Below are 16,875 nucleotides of genomic sequence, written 5' to 3'. Positions count from 1 at the left end.
AAATAGGTTTGGAAGTAGAGGGTGTAAAGTGGGGAGAGGTCAATGATGAGTCCCAGGTTTCTAACTTTTGAAACTACCGAATTGTAGTCTGTTGGTTGAAAATGGAACTTTGGAGGAGTGCATGTAAGGGCAGAAGTGGGTAGGAGAGAGTTGGAAAAATCAAAGGCTATGGCCAGATTCTGCGATGTTGGAATTTAAGATTTCAAGATATTGGACAGTTTTGTTGAGCCTCTATTATGCTTCAGGTACTATTTATAGGCTGTTGGCTTAGCCTATAAAACAAAGTCCTTGCTTTCAACTAGAGGAGTCAGATTAAACAATTGCACAGGCTTAAAAAAAATCCATAGTTCAGATAGTATGAAAAGTGACAAAACAAAGTTGAGGGATAAAGAGTAGGGGGGCATGGGGTACATTTTAGGCAAGGTGGTCAGGAAAGGGGTTTATGCAGGTAACATTTGAATGAAGACCTGCAAGATGAGATGAAGCCAACTGTACCAAAATTTGTGGGAAGAACATTCCAGAAAGAGGAAACAGTGAGTGCAAAGGTCCTGAGGTGGGAAAAGCTTGGTATGCTTAAGGAAGAGCAAGAAGGCTAGTGTAGCAGAAACAAAGCAAGTAGCAGGGATACCTGTAGAAATCTAGAGAAAATAGAGGTCAGGTTGGCCCTTATTGGTCAATGTTTGGAACTTAGACATTCTTTTTTTTTTTTTTTTTTTTTAAGGTTTATTTATTTATTTTGAGACAGAGAGAGTGTGCGAGCAGGGAGAGGCAGAGAGAGAGGAGAGAGAGAATCCCAAGCAGGTTTCATGCTGATGGTTCCCCTGAACTGTGAGATCATGACTTGACCTGAAATAAAGAGTCAGATGCTTAACTAACTGAGCCACCCAGGCGCCCCCTTGGAAATTATTCTACGTGTAATGAGAAACTATTGGTGGGTTTTAAGCAGGGGATTGACCTCATCTGATAAATGTTTTTAAAGGTCACCTTCATTGCCATACAGAGAATAGACTGGAAGGGGCAAGAGTGGAAGAAGGGAATCTAGGCAATGCAGGAATTGAGGGTTGTGACCAGGCTGGGGGGCATTGGGGGAGATGGAATGGATGGGCTGGCTTTGGGGGTGCATTTGAAAGTAGAGCCACCAGGCCTTGCTGCTGGATTAGATGTGGGGGAGAATGTGAGTTTTGTCTTGGGCTTCTGGGTGAATGGGGGCACCATTCACTGAGATGCATCCCATGGAAGGCAGACCTTCCCAAGATTTCTGATTGCCGGGTTGCTGGAAAGTCACGGGAATTGTTGAGCCCACATGGGCATGTTGAGGTTGGACTGGCTGAGGCAGAGCAGAGAGGAAGACCCTGAGCCAGGGCCAGTTGAGGAAGTAGAGGTGTGACCTTGAGATCAGGTGTGGCTACAGGGAGGAGGGGCAGAATGCCAAGCCCCCAGAATGCATTCCCACTCGAGATGGTAACTGAGGTAAGCAAGGTGGAGACCTCCTCCTGAGCTCCCACTCCTCTGCCCTGGAGCCCAGGGGGCTTAAGGGAAGGAGGCCTGTAGCAGAGTGGAAGTGGAGGGGGCACCTGAGAAGGGGAGAGGATGCAGGTGGGGTGTGCAGGGGAGGTCGGTCCAATCCACTGAAGTTTGGTCAGAGCCAATGGTGCATTCTGACATCTGGAGTAGATCAATCTTTAAACAGTCTCCTCCACTATTCAATAAAATTATTTTCAGTACTAATCATGAAACAAGACCAATAATAATAATGGCTAGAAAAGAAACTCAGTAAAATTTTATCTGGTATTGAACTTCATATATATCATCATTCCAGTAAAAAGTAAAAATAAATAAACCATTACAGTACAAAAGTTTTAGAAACTAATAGATAAATGCTTTTTAGTTATATTAAAGTATGTCTCGAAAAAAGGGGAAAAGCTTATATCTACTTATTGGTCTGTTGCAATAATAAATGATAACATTATAATTTCTGTTTTTTGGTGTTAAAGATAGTATCTAAACTCAGCAAGATAGTTCAGTGCAGCTAAAATTTGCACTTTTCCAAACGAAAGGTAGTACACATTGCAGTTTGCATTCTGTTTCACTGTTTTAAAAATTTATACACAAATAAAAATTCCAAGTGGGTGCATAGAAGGACAGAATGGAAGTAACTCAAGCTCAGTTTCTTTGTTTTTCAAAGTATCTTTACCTTCACTGTGCTGTGGTTGTTTATTTAGAAGCTTCTGTCTAAACACAAGGTTATATGGTATCATGGGAGGTGGAGACATAAAGTGCACCTGAAGTGAGCTTGAATGATCCAGAATCTTGGAACACTCTGGAAATGAACACATGTAGCTGAGGTCCTAAGTGCGGGGGCCACCTGTGTGATCAAAGGGACTCAGGGTTAACTTCCATGAAGAATATGATGTTCACTAAAGGATAAGCAATAAAAAAAAGAGCTAATTTGGGGGCCCATGGGTGGCTCAGTTGGTTAGGTGTCCAACTTCGGTTCAGGTCATGGCCTTGTGGCTCGTGGGTTCGAGCCCCATGTCGGGCTCTGTGCTAATAGCTCAGAGCCTGGAGCCTGCTTCTGATTCTGTGTCTCCCACTCCCTGCCCCTCCCCTGCTCATGCTGTCTCTCTCTGTCTCTCTCTCTCTGTCTCTCAAAAATTAACATTAAAAAATAGCTAATTTGAATATATAGTATGTATATTAATCATATATATTGAACTCAACAGTAGCCACAGCCATTATTAGCATTTTTACCATCCAAGAATTTTGGGGGGAAGGGTATTTTATTACTTCAATGTTTAGGATTGTCAATACCTGATGGCAACAAAAAGAGACAGACTTTTTGTTGGCATCATTACTGCTTGGAGATTCCATACAGATAGCACGTGCCCATGTCGACTGTGCCAGGGTGGACTGCCCCCACTGCCCTGCCCCACTACATGGTGAGCCCAGAGCCTGTGTGAGTGCTTGGGGCAAGGTTTGGGAGAGGCAGGTGATGGGATCTACCTGGATTTGGGGGGAGGCCCAAAGCCCCCCAGTTTTAGGTGAGAATTTTTCTCCTGGAGGACCTGCTGGCAGCCCTGGGTGGGGAAAACTTCTCCTATGTCTTCTGTGGCCTCTACAGAAAGATGAGGTGTCCCCATGGCAGGGACAGCTGTCATTGGTTCTCCTGCTGAATTTGTCTGTCCTCTTCATCTCTCTGTCCTTGTCCCTGTTTCACTGCTTTCTTACCACTTTTCTTCCATCCTTCCCTCTGTTTGTCTGTCCCTATCTCTGTCTCTGTATTTTCCATCTCCCCCATCTCTGCATCACTCACTCTCTCTGGACCAATTTTCTGCTCCGTTCTCTCTGTCTCAGGGTCCCTCCTACCCCCTGCCTTGGTTTCTGTCCCCACTTTGCTTTTTCTTATTGTATCTATCATGCTAGTTTTCCACCTTTCTGGTCTGTCTTTCCTGTTTCTCCAGATGTCTCCCCTCTCTGTGCAGGACATGGGTCTCTTAGTTTCTCTGTTAGGAGACTAAGGGGAGTGAGGGGAAACGGGGGCATAACTCAAACCGCGCCACCCCACACTTTGTTGGGACATCCTCCCCTTCTAGAAATGCTCCATCCCTTGGGGGCACTTCTAAGAGCCACAGGGTCAGGGTGCTGGAAATGACAGTCTGTTCTTCAATCCCAGGGCTGGCTGTGGGGCTGTGTCTAGTGAACCAGGCCCCACATTGGTGGTGGGAGAGGGGCCTGGTGGCTTGGGAACAGGACGGGGAGGGACCCGGGATAGACATGGATAGAACAAAGGCAGGTGTAATCAGAGTTTTGGGGGCTCAGTTGGAGTTTCTGAAAGACTCTCTTGGGTCTGTGCTCCCATCTTCTGTCTTGGCCTAAGGAGGGGAAGAGTGTTCACTTTACATGGATAAACCCCTCCTGATACTGGCTTTCCCAGTAGGACTTCTGCTCTGGCTGAGATGGCACCTTGGGGACTGAGAGCTGGCTAGGCCTCCTTCCTACACTCTTTTTCACTTCTTTCTCCTGGCCTGTGGGTCCTGTCCAGACAACACGGGGATTGTCTGATGCCCCAATCTCCCCAAATCACACTCTACCCCGTCACTTCTCTGTCTGTCCTGCCCTTTCCCTGTGCTGCCCTGCTCTGGCTTCCCAGCCAGCTTCCCCTTGACTTTTTCTTAAGATCCCCTTTACTGAGACAGAACAAGACATAGACCCTTGGGGAGAGGGCAGTGGAAACCATAAGCAAGGAGCGTTCTGGTCACTGGGTGCCTGGGGAGGGTGCACCCCTTCTTATACAGATGAATAGACTGAGAAAGGTCCCCAATAAGGTGACTAGAGTCCATTCAATGCTGTTACTTTCTTCCACTCCCTCAACTGGCTCTTAGATGCTCCCCAAACACCCAGAATGTCTCTGCCTCAGGGTCAATGCACATGCTGCTTCCTTTGCCTCGAATGCTCATATCCAAATGGCTCACTCTCTCTCATTCCTTCAAATATCCTTCTTATGAAGACTTCCCTGGACATCTTATTCTTCCAGAACTCCCTGCTTAATTTCCTTTCCTTGCTTTATTTTGCTGCAGAGCTTTTTTCACCTAACATACTGCAGATTAAATTATTATTCGCCTTTTTCACCAGAGTGTAAGCTTTTTGAGGGCAGGGAATTTCATCTGTCTTGTTGAAGGCTATATGCCCAACTCCTAGAACAGAGTGTGGCCCTAGAATGTACTTGATAAACACTTGCTCAATGAATTTAGAGTGCCTGGCACAGGGTCCCATGCAGAATGGGTGCTGCCATTGTGGGGGCTAGCATTTATTGAGTGACTGCAGTTTCTCTGGCCCAGCTGGATGTCCTGTGTCTCTTGTGGCCCTGACTGGAATGCTGTGTCCCTGACACCAGGAGAACCTCTGCCTAAACCTAAAGTCTCAGCCCACGTTTTCCTCAAAGTCTCTCCTGTCCTCCAGGCAGATTTGGTCTCTCCATCCCCCCTTCTTCCCTTACTCTCTGTTAAAACACCCGTCACTCCTGGAAGATCATGTGCTTCTGAGCCAACTTTGATTCACATCTTTGTTCCTCCTCTTCCTAGCCATGGGCAGGTGAATTAACCCCTTGGGGCCTCAGTTTCCTTATCTGTAAAATGGAGGTAATGTAATGCAGCACACACTTCCGAGAGAGCAGTTCTCAGCAGTAGTGGCCTCCCGTGTGATGGACCTGGCCTGCAGGCTTAGTCTGGGTGGACATGCTGGTGGAGATGATGTGTTCTTGACAGCAGCAACACCAGCCCAGTTTCCAGAGGTAGTAGTCACCTACTGTAAGCCAAGAGAACAGATGTGGAAATGTTTGGTGAGCCTTTGGATTCTGTAAGGAGGACCCTGATGTGGGCAAACATCCATGACTGGGTCTGCATGGCCAAAGCCCCTGCCCTGGAGATCCCATGCTCACAGGGCCATTGGAAGAGCTTGACCATAACTGTCCACCCCGACCCCTGTCCCTGGCACTTCTATGTGCTGCCTGTGTCCTGTGGAGCCCAGAGTGAGGACACTACCACCATGGTGTCAGCAGCTGCACACATCTGCCTGCCTCCTTTGGACTGCCAGGCCTTTGGTGGGAGACAGAGACCTTGGAGGAGGCACAGAACCACTTTGAGCTGGCCAAGAGAGGTCTCCAGCCTTTACAGAAGGCTGTTTTACCGTTGTGGGAGATTAGACATGTCAATCTTGAGCATTCCTTCCAAGTCTGAGAAGCTATAGTTTTAGAAATATTTATTCTCTACATACAGCCGAAATTTCTTTCTCTCACATTTTATTTTTTCTCTTTGTATTTGGAAACCAGAAAGCAAAATGCTCAGATTTTGTGTACCCAGAAACAAGCTCCTTCTCCTCTAGTACCCTTTTGAGGCTTGGGAAGGAATTCCTGGTTGGCCATGGGCATCAGGCTTCTTAGAACATTGATAAATCAAAGGTAGTTGGAAATCATTGGATGGAAGAGAAAAGTGACTCTGGTGTGTATTCAGCCAATTAGCAAAGCGTCCAGCCATTCTTCTCAATGGAACATCTTTTCTTTAATGATATTGTGCCTGTACAACCAAAAATGCATTTGTCTGAAGATTTGTTTTTATTCATTAAATATGATGTATTGAGTGCCCAGGTACTAGGCTGGGTACTGAGGAAACAGTGTGCTTGAGATCAGAAGCAGAACCTGCCTCTCCAGCACTTGGTATCTAAGGACTGACAGACCCTTTCACCAGTAGGATTTCTCCTGAAGGGGGATAAAGATAAGCCCATGTTTCAGAAGCCCAAGAGCACAAGAATCAGAAGCCCACTCAAGTGAGCTCAGCCAAGAAAACTCATGCGTTCTTGTGTGGGATGCACACTTAGGCCCTGTGGGTCTTGGAAAATCATCAGGCTGTGCCCCTTTGGTGCTCTCTACAGTCACATGGTCTCACTTTTGCAAGGACCATTCTAACTGCCCCCAAGTTGTCAGCTCAAGTCATTACAACTTTGGGCCTTTCTGGCTTGGCTCCCTATATTGTCAGGGGTCCCTCAAGACACAGATGATGTGCTCAAAAGGGGTGTCAAAGAACGTTTAAGGAAGGTATCATTTGCTAGGGCAAGGTTCAAGGTAAACCAACAAGGGACGTTGAAGCACATGACAATGTAGGAAACCATTTCTGCTGGTAGATGAGAAGGATTAAGGGGAGGGAGTGGTGTTACTGAACCTGGAAAGGGCTGTAGCAATGGGAGAAGGGCTGCCTGACAAGACTCATGGTTTCAGGTGGAGAAATTCAGCCACTGCCAAACTATAGCCTGAAAGAAAGGGAGCTGTGGGAACAGATACCCCTACCTGTTTCTCCCTCTCCTCTTCAATCTCCTGCTGGTGCCTCATGTTGGTCAAATAGGATTGGAATACAGGAGATTGGGGAAGCCAGTTGATGAGATCTGCAGACAGAGGTCAGCCTCCCAGGACAGGGCAGAGAAGGATGGAGAGTGGATCTGGAGGACCAAGTGGAGAATATCCACAGCCACTCATGTGGGCTCTCCATCTCACTTTCAGATGCCTGAGAGAGAGAATTGAAATTGGGGTAGCTCAGGCTGAGGCAACAGTAGAAGGAGCTTCTTTGAGAGAAGCATCATCATCTCAATTTTCAAGATGAATAAACTAAGGTTGATAGAGGGGAAGATGGATGCCCAAGGTAGCACAGATAATGAGTGGCAGTGCCACTGGGCCATAAATTACCAAAAACCATGAGCTCAAGTGAGCTGCCCTCCCTGGAAATTCTCTTAGGGACATCCCTGGCTTGGGTTTAGGAGTACACTTGCTAGATCTCTCTCCCCAACTGTTTCCAATAGATGCTGCATCTAAGTGTCTCTTTCAAAATAATCAGAGACCAACTTAAGACCACAGAGTTAGGTATGGGTGCATGTGTGCCCTTCAAAGTATGTTCCATCCCAGAAGAACACTGTTTCTGACATTCGGCTGAACCCATTGTGCATTGTCTGGTCCAGCCTCCTGGATTCCCATGATGCTCCTCTCAACCTGCAGTTTGACTCCAGTATTCATCTTTGCTAGGCTTGCCTAGTAGGTTTTTGGACAATGTGGAGTCCCCACACCATTGTCACTCTATCTTCTTGAGGGTCAGAGCCTGACTTCACAGGGCTCTTGTTTTTGATATACGCCTGGACCATGCTTTTGACTTTGCTGTGCCTGGATTCTCACTGACACCTTGAAGGGACCCACAGCCTTCCCAACCCAGGTCAAAGGGGTTCCAAGGAGCCCCTGAGTAGAACCTTCATCTGGGAAACCTGTGTTTTTCCTTTATGGGAATCTTAAAAGAAAGAGATTCCTTGTGGTTGTATCTTAAACTCTTCAGGCTAGACATGTCTACTAGGTATCTTACCCAACTCCCTTCCAGTCTAATTGAAGCTTGTCTTGTTTAGTGAGAATGGAATTGTCATTTGAGGTGTGTTTAGAAGCTGTTATGGACTCTATGATAAAAAGCAAGGAACAAGGAGCAAAGCTTCCCAGCTGGTGTAACAGCCATTCTGGGGACACCAGTTGTGTAGAGTGGGTGCCGGCTGTGAGGACCTGGCCTCTAGCCAGCTGTGTGGACTGGGTCACCATCTGCGTGGGCTGGGGTGCCAGCTGTGTGGACTATATTACCAGTCAGCTGTGAGGATTGAAGTGCCAGCCAGTTGTATGGACCTGAGTGCCAGCTGTGTGCATTGGGGTGCCCACCAGGTGTGAAGACTGGGCCAGCTGTGGGAACTAGATTAACAGCCAGCTGTGTAAACTCAGTTCTAGCTGTGTTGACTGGGGTGCCAGCTAACTGTGTCGCTTGGGGTGCCAGCTGTGAGAATAGGGGTGCCAGAGTGAGCCAATTGAGACAGGACCCCATCTCAGCTGCTCGCTGCACATGCTGCTGTTTATGGCACTGATGTTCTCCTCAAGCAATTTCAATAAATCAAGGTCACTGAATCAAATCACGTTTCTTGCAGAATTGAAGATGTGTTTCTCTGATGCGAAGAAAAGAAAATGTCCTTAAGAATAATAAAACCATCATTAGAAATGGGCCAGATCTTTCAGAATCATATTTTCAAGGGGGAAAGAATGACTATTTACGTTAAGATGATTATTTGTTCATAATTGTTGACTGTCTACTATGTACCAGGTATAGTACAAATAATCATACTTAGCAGTGGTGATCAGGGCTTGAGATGAAGTCTCCAGAGTTATTTGTTTATTTGTACATTCTGTGAGACCTCCATGGCTGAGGCCAGAAGGGCTGGGAGGGCTCTCACCTTCATCCTTTCTTCTCATGGGAAGCCATCTTCACCCTCAGTCTGTAGGGCCCCCGCCTCCAGAGCTGGGTCACTTCAGGGGCCAGAATGAAAGACCCCAGTAGGGTGCCATGACTGTGAACTGGAGCTTTGGTTTCTCAGAGGTACAGCTCAGAGCTGAGGAGGCCCAAATGACTCTGCCTCAGTCAGTCAGCTGGGTGAGTACTCCACCCTTGTTCTACATCATTCCTACCCCTTTTCAGCCACACCCTAAGATTTTACTTTATTGCGGTGGGGGAAGTGCATTTTTGATGGTTGTTTTGAAAACATAAATCAACAAAGGAGGAACTGTCATTATTGCTTTTTCAAAAAGCCATTGGAAAGATAGAAACTTACATAAAGAGATGCACACAAACACACATATACAGTTGATTCTCTTTATTTATGGTCGTTGTGTCCTACAGAGTCGCCACCAGTTCTGAATTAGTGAATACTGAATCACTGCTTCTAGGGCAAATGCAGGGTTAATTCCCTATGAGCCTCAGGTCACAACATTTCTGTCAACTGATCAATGTATAAACTTGTTTTATGCATGTTTCTGCTTAAAGACACCGTATCTAATATATATTGTTGATTCACTAACGTTGAACTCATGGCCAATGCACCATAACTCACAGGAATGAAGCTCATCTACCACACATGTTTTCTCCTTAAGGCTCATCCCATCCTCCCTGTGCTTAGGAACTAGACAGCTCTTCAGTGCTACCCTCAAGGGCCAGTTTAAACAGCAAAATCACCAACAAAAAGCACACAGATGCAAAAAAAAAAAAAAAAAAAAAAGAGTGGAACTAAACATACTGTGAAAAGGACACTTGTTTACAGTATGAGAGCTGAAATAAGATGGCAGAGCATGGCCTGGTTCCACTTCAGCCAGGACTGTGCACATCAGGTCACTCAAAGTTTTTGCTGCTCCGGGCTTACCCACAATGACTGAGAGAATATTGATTTCGGGGTCACAGATAAATTTTATCAAGCAGGTAAAATCACAAACATGGAATCATGTGTAATGAGAGTCGACTGTATATACACCTGCATGTATATCTGTGTATACACACACACACACACACACACACACACACACACACACACATACACACACTGATATGTTACTCTAAAGCTAAGGACTCAGCCTAGAGGCAGAAAACACTGATGAGAAATGACCTGGTACTGGGGCACCTGGGTGGCTCAGTTGGTTGGGCATCAGACTTTGGCTCAGGTCATGATCTCATGGTTTGTGGGTTTGAGTCCTGCATCGGGCTCTTTGCTGACAGCGTGGAGCCTGATTAGGATTCTCTCTCTTTCTCTCTCTGCCCTCCCCAACTCACACACTCTCTCTCTCCAAAAGAAATAAACTTAAAAAAGAGAAATGACCTGATACTTCAGAGACGTATGAAGATGAGTTCCTCTGAGATCATCTCTGTAGGAGTTTCTTGAAGCATCTGTGAGCGTCCCAGGTTGGGGAGGTACACAGATACTTCTAAATCTGTAGTCCTATGGAGATTATTAGGAGCTAAGTCATGAAGTTGGTAGGTTAGGCTCTGGCACGACCATCAACTCTTCTTAGATGGATAGAAAATGGTAACATGAAGCAGGACCAGATGTGAATGTAGCACATTTAGAAATGAATAGTTATAAAACAACAGGTTCCAGGCCTTGGGATGGCCTTTGGGGGTGGGAAGTCAGTGGTGACACCTACAAAATTCTGGTGCAATGTGCTGTAAAGGTCAAGGGGGCCACACTTGGTCTAGACAACACCCCCATCACTCACTCAAATCCTCCAAGTTACACACCTAAAAGGCACCTTGCACTACTTCTCCTTTCAGGATTTGTAATTCTGCTTCCTTTATATTTCTTTAACCAGGCCACTGGCCATTCTCTGTACCATTGCAAACGAGAGGTGACCAGTACTATCCCCTAGCTGTGCCCATGAGCACTATAAATGAAGGAGGAGCATGTCTGAGTATGTTTTCAGGGCTACACTCAGGCCCTAGGCCCTGGAAGCTGGGTGGATAGGACAGTTGAGTGAAAATTGTCTTCGTGTAATTTTTTTTCTTATAATTATTAGGTATAATGATCAGTGGTCAATCTCTATCTTACCTACTAAATTGAATCACTTGGTGAGAAATGATGATGATGATAGGATAGTAATGATAGCTACCATGCCTATATATATCAGGCATTGGGCCTGGGTTTTTTTTTTTTTTAATTTTTAATTTTCATCAGAATAACACAGATACCTAGTTTTCCCCTAAACATTTTATTTCGAGATAGTTTTTTAAAATGACAAACGTTGAAAGAAAAGTACAATGAACATCTATATATCTTTTATCTAGATTCACTAATTACATTTTGTCACATTTCTTTTCTTTTTTTTCAAATTTATTTTGGAGACAGAGAGAGAGAGAGAGAGAGAAAGTGGGGGAGAGGGGCAGAGGGAAAGAGAAAGAATCTTAAGCAGGCTCCACGCTCAGCATGGAGCCTGACATGGGTCTCGATCCCATGACAGTGAGATCATGATCTGAGCAGAAATCAGGAGTTGGCATCTCAACCAACTGAGCCACCCAGGCTCCCACACATTTCTTTATTTTCTTATCCATCTATCATCTTATTTTCTTTTTGAAGGATTTAAAAGCAGACATTGTACTGCTTTATCTCTAAATACTCTGTCATGGATCTTCTGAGAACTAAAGGTGTTCTCCTATATAAACATAATACCATTATCATGACTAAGAGATACCACTTTCATTCAATGCTGTCATCAGCATTTCTTTTTTTTTTTTTTTTTTTTTTTAAATTTTTTTTTTTCAACGTTTATTTTTATTTTTGGGACAGAGAGAGAGCATGAACGGGGGAGGGGCAGAGAGAGAGGGAGACACAGAATTGGAAACAGGCTCCAGGCTCTGAGCCATCGCCCAGAGCCCGACGCGGGGCTCGAACTCACGGACCGCGAGATCGTGACCTGGCTGAAGTCGGACGCTTAACCGACTGCGCCACCCAGGCGCCCCATCAGCATTTCATTCAATGGTGTCCATATCTAAATTTCATGAACTTAATTTAAAAGAATAGATATCTATGTAAGGCTTTGGAGTGAAGGAAGAACTCTTCCTTTCTCCAGATTCTTTCTCTCCCGGGCAACTCTTTTAGCTGTTTTCTTTCAGTATTAACTCCATAATTCTAAATAACATGTTTACTCTACTGTTTTTTTTAAAAATATTTATCATTTATTAACTTCTTTTTATGTAAGACGATTTAGCTCTCTTATCTCCCACAAACACATTTGCTTCCATCCTCCCAAAATGATTATATCATCATTTTTTGTGTAATATTAGTATTCAGTATTTATGTTATTATGATATTATTCTCAGCCTGAGATACACTGTGTACCATGATTATATTTTCTTTCTCATACAACTTTGTTGGTTCTCTTGGGTTGTAATTGCCCTGAATTGTCATTTACTTTGTTTTCTATGTATCTATCAGGATTTCATCCTTGAGCTCTCTGGCAGAATTATGATTTTCTCTTAAATATGTTGACATATATAAAATTACATATTGGTTTAATTCTTTTCTTGGTCTGCCCACTCCAACTTGTTCTGCTATTCATCTGTCATCCTGGAACTTCCCTTCATCATCGAATTGGGAATTTCTTTGGCTTTCTCCTGTATTAAATTCTGGATCCTGGGCTTCATCTTTCTTGATTTACTCCCTTGTCTCTGTGGAGAGCATCCTTCAGTAGCTTTCTGAGTAAGGGTTCATAGGGGAGGCAATATTCTTGAGATCTTGTATGTGTGAGATGATTTTCTATTCTATCCTCATACTTGATCAATCGTTGGGCTGAATATAAAAGTGTAGAATGAAATCATCCATCTCCCTGCCCCTCAGGATTTTGAACATATCTCACCATTGTTTCTAGCCTGCTGTGCTGATGTTGGGAAGACTTATGTTGTTCTTCTTCCTGATCAGTTGAATATCAGTGAGTGAGGGATGTTTTTCATTCTTTGTTCTGGAACTTGGTGGCCCTTTTGATCTGGAAACTCATGTCTGGATTTATTGCTTCAATAGCTTCCCCTCTTGGTTTCTCTCTTTCTGTAACTTCTGCTATTCAGATATTGGCTCTCCTCCTAGGCATTATCACTTTTTTTTTCAGGTTCTATAATTGTTTTCTTTTTTTTTCTTTTTAATCAATTAATTAATTAATTAATTCTTTAATTTAATTTTTTTATTTTTTAAAATTTACATCCAAATTAGTTAGCATATAGTGAAACAATGATTTCAGGAGTAGATTCCTTAGTGCCCCTTACCCATTTAGCCCATCCCCCTCCCACAACCTCTCCAATAACTCTCAGTTTGTTCTCCATATTTATGAGTCTCTTCTGTTTTGTCCCCCTCCCTGTTTTTATATGATTTTTGTTTCCCTTCCCTTATGTTCATCTGTTCTGTCTCTTAAAGTCATCATATGAGTGAAGTCATATGATTTTAGTCTTTCTCTGACTGACTAATTTCACTTAGCCTAATACCCTCCAGTTCCATCCACATAGTTGCAAATGGCAAGATTTCATTCTTTTTGATTGCCGAGTAATACTCCATTGTATGTATATACCACATTTTCTTTATCCATTCATCCATCAATGGACATTTGGGCTCTTTCCATACTTTGGCTATTGTTGATAGTGCTTCTATAAACATGGGGGTGCATGTGTCCCTTTGAAACAGCACACCTGTATCCCGTGGATAAATGCCTAGTAGTGCAATTGCTGGGTCGTAGGGCAGTATTATTTTTAGTTTTTTGAGGAACTGCCACACTATTTTCCAGAGTGGCTGCACCAGATTGCATTCCCAGACGTTATCACTTCTTACATTTTCTCCAATTTTCCATTGTTTGGAGTTCTGTGCTTGTCTTTGGAGGTTCTTTTAATTTATTCTTACAATCATTTCATTGAATTATTTATTTATGTTACATTTAAAAATTTTAAGATTCCCTTTTTATTAATTCTTCTTTAAATAATTATATATTCTTGTGTAAGGAAACAATATTTCCCCCCCATATCTCTGAGAATATCAGTTAATAGGATTGTTATTTTCCCCCTTTCTCTATTGTTGCTATTTCCTGTGATATTTTTTCCTGTTTGCTTATGTTAGTCTTTCCTCCCACAATAGAGTGGTTCCTCAGACACATGGTGAATTTTGTTGCCATTCATATTTAAGAGGGAGGCAACAAAGGCTCAATGGAGGCTCCATGTGTGTAGATTTATGCACTGGCACGTTCCTCTAGAATGACTTGATAGGTTGCAGGTGTTCAAGTAGGAAGCCATAAATGGCATTACCATAAAGTCTTTTCTCTTGGATAGGTCAGCTACTTTTTCCAGCCCCATGGGTAGCCATACCCTGCTCTCCCCACTCTTTCCCCTAGCCAAGTACACATGGCCCTGCAGCCATGTTGCTTCTTTCTACTGACTCCCAGAAATGAGTGGTTATAAGCCTCTGTGCAGATGTTTTGCTGGAACACATTTCTCACTCCCCAGCTACCCTGTGGGGAAAACTCCTACTTCTCTAATAGAGTCTGTTAGAATCACTTCTTTTGTATCCACACTTCTTTTGTCTTCCCCTGCTCCCCACTCAAGGACAGAGTTAGTCTCTCTGTGCTTTCTGCCCTCATGGTTCCCTGTGGTTCCTAATGGGCATCCCATTCTGCAACATTATAATTTCCTGCTTATTTGTCCCCTCCACTAACCTCAGTGTCTTTTGAGGGCAGAAGCTCTTATTCTGTTACCTGGTCCTGGTCTGGCCTAGTTCCATCATCAATAGAGACACTGTGATTCCCAGAAATCAGAGAAGTTGTATGGACCTGCACCATCACAGGCAGCTAAGCTCCATTCAAAGGGCTCTATTTTGATCAAGACTCACAAAAGTTTTCAAAAGCCTACAAAACCTTCCCCCACCTCACATTTTCCTACTCTCCTCTCAGGACAGCAAGTAGATACACTTACAGCACCATTTGTCTACCATACTCTATGGCCAGGGTGGGCCTATTATCTGGAGAAACAGGAGGAAAATGCCCATGGTAAGGACCTTTGACCTCTCTCTGAAGACATGTATCTGTGGAGGTGTCAACCAGTCATGAGCACAAAGTCCCAGATGGAGCTGGGCTCTTCCCTAGTCTCTGCACCTGCACTTCTTGCATTTCTATCATCAACAGATCAGGAGAATGTCAACAGCACATGAATACATATAAACTAGGGCAGGGCTGGCAATTACATTTCATCTCCAGTGTAATTCTACCTGATGAATAGCGGCTGCCTCAAGTGTTTGTTAAGGGTTCTGAGGCCTTAGCCAGGTTCAGTAGGAAAGAATCTCTGTGATCAATTAGTGATGTCTGCCACAGGCAGTTATTCACTAACCCAGAAAGATGAAAGTAAACTTTTCTTAGACAATGTTTCCCAAATTTCACTGATGATAAAAATTACCTGGAGGTGCTTGTTAAAGTAGATTTCAGACTCTTCCCTAGGAGACATGGATTCAAAACGTCTAGAATGAGACCTGGGGATCTGCACTTGGTAAGCACCCATGTGACTCATACCATCAAGCTAGCCTAGAAACACCATTCTAAGGGAGAGTGGGTTTCCAGGAATCCCAGCTTAACAGAGGCAGAAATACAGGAAAATGGAGTAATGGAACCCAATCTTGGGGAAAGAAAGAATAGTTAACCCAAGTAGATTGGACTCCAGACCCCTACACTTAAGTGATCTGTATGAATCCCCAAATCCTAACCAATGCCCCTAAATTTGGTATTGAACCCAATGGACTAGCACAGTGCCTGGCATAAATCAGTAGGGATAAGTCAATGACTGAAGAATAAGTAAATCATTAAGTTTTGGAAATACACATCTCTATATCTTGTTCAACTTCTGCATGTCTGCACTCAGATCCCTGTGTATTGCTTTTGTCATCTCTGTTCTGAGATGACCTAGAAATGCCCCCAGAAGAATGGTTGATCTAGCCCATAAGAAGTTACAATGACCTGGGGCGCCTGGGTGGCGCAGTCGGTTAAGCGTCCGACTTCAGCCAGGTCACGATCTCGCGTTCAGTGAGTTCGAGCCCCGCGTCAGGCTCTGGGCTGATGGCTCAGAGCCTGGAGCCTGTTTCCGATTCTGTGTCTCCCTCTCTCTCTGCCCCTCCCCCGTTCATGCTCTGTCTCTCTCTGTCCCAAAAATAAATAAACGTTGAAAAAAAAAATTAAAAAAAAAAAAAAAAAAAAGAAGTTACAATGACCTGTGTTTGTCAGTCAGGAAAACAAGAGGTTGAACAGGAATATGGGCTCCCTCTCTGCAACATAAATGTCTTAGCAGACTCACCAAGTTCTTGACACAGGAGCCCTCTGAACATTAAATATAGTCAGTTTAGACAAACTCCAATAAGTTGCATCTTGTCAGTGAGTCAGTGAGGGATTGGTTTCTAAAGCCAGTTCTAAAGCTCCCTACCTCCAAAAAAAAAAAAAAAAAAAAAAAAAAAAAAGACTTCCTATAAACAGCCATACCTAATGCAGACTCATAGCTCCTTTTCTAGTATTCCAGCATCAGCAGTGTGTAATTGTGCTTCAGTGAGGAAAAATTGGGTCTTGGACACATATTTGATGAAGAATCTATACATACATCATGTAACAAAAAGAGATAGCTAACATTTACTGAGCACTTACTATTTTAATCCTTTTATGTATTAACTTCTATTATCCTCTCCAGATATCACAGGATATATCATTATTATTATCCCTATTTCATAGCTGTGAAACTGAGGCACAGAAGTTATTAGCCCAAGACCACACAGCTAATATGGTGCCCATATCATTTGCTTATTGTTGCATACCAAATGATTCCTGAATTGAGCAGCTTAAAGCAATAAAATTTATCTCACATGTTCTGTGGGTCAGAAATCTAGGTGTGGCTTGGCTAGGTTCTCTGGCTCAGGGTTTTTCATAAGGCTACAGTCAAGGTGTCTGCCAGAACTGAAACTTATCTCAAGGCTCAGTTAGAGGAGGATCCATTTCCA

This window comes from Leopardus geoffroyi, chromosome C1 (assembly GCF_018350155.1).
Source record: "Leopardus geoffroyi isolate Oge1 chromosome C1, O.geoffroyi_Oge1_pat1.0, whole genome shotgun sequence".
Taxonomy (NCBI): domain Eukaryota; kingdom Metazoa; phylum Chordata; class Mammalia; order Carnivora; family Felidae; genus Leopardus; species Leopardus geoffroyi.
The sequence above is the reverse complement of the archived record's forward strand: the minus strand, read 5'-3'. Positions refer to the sequence as shown.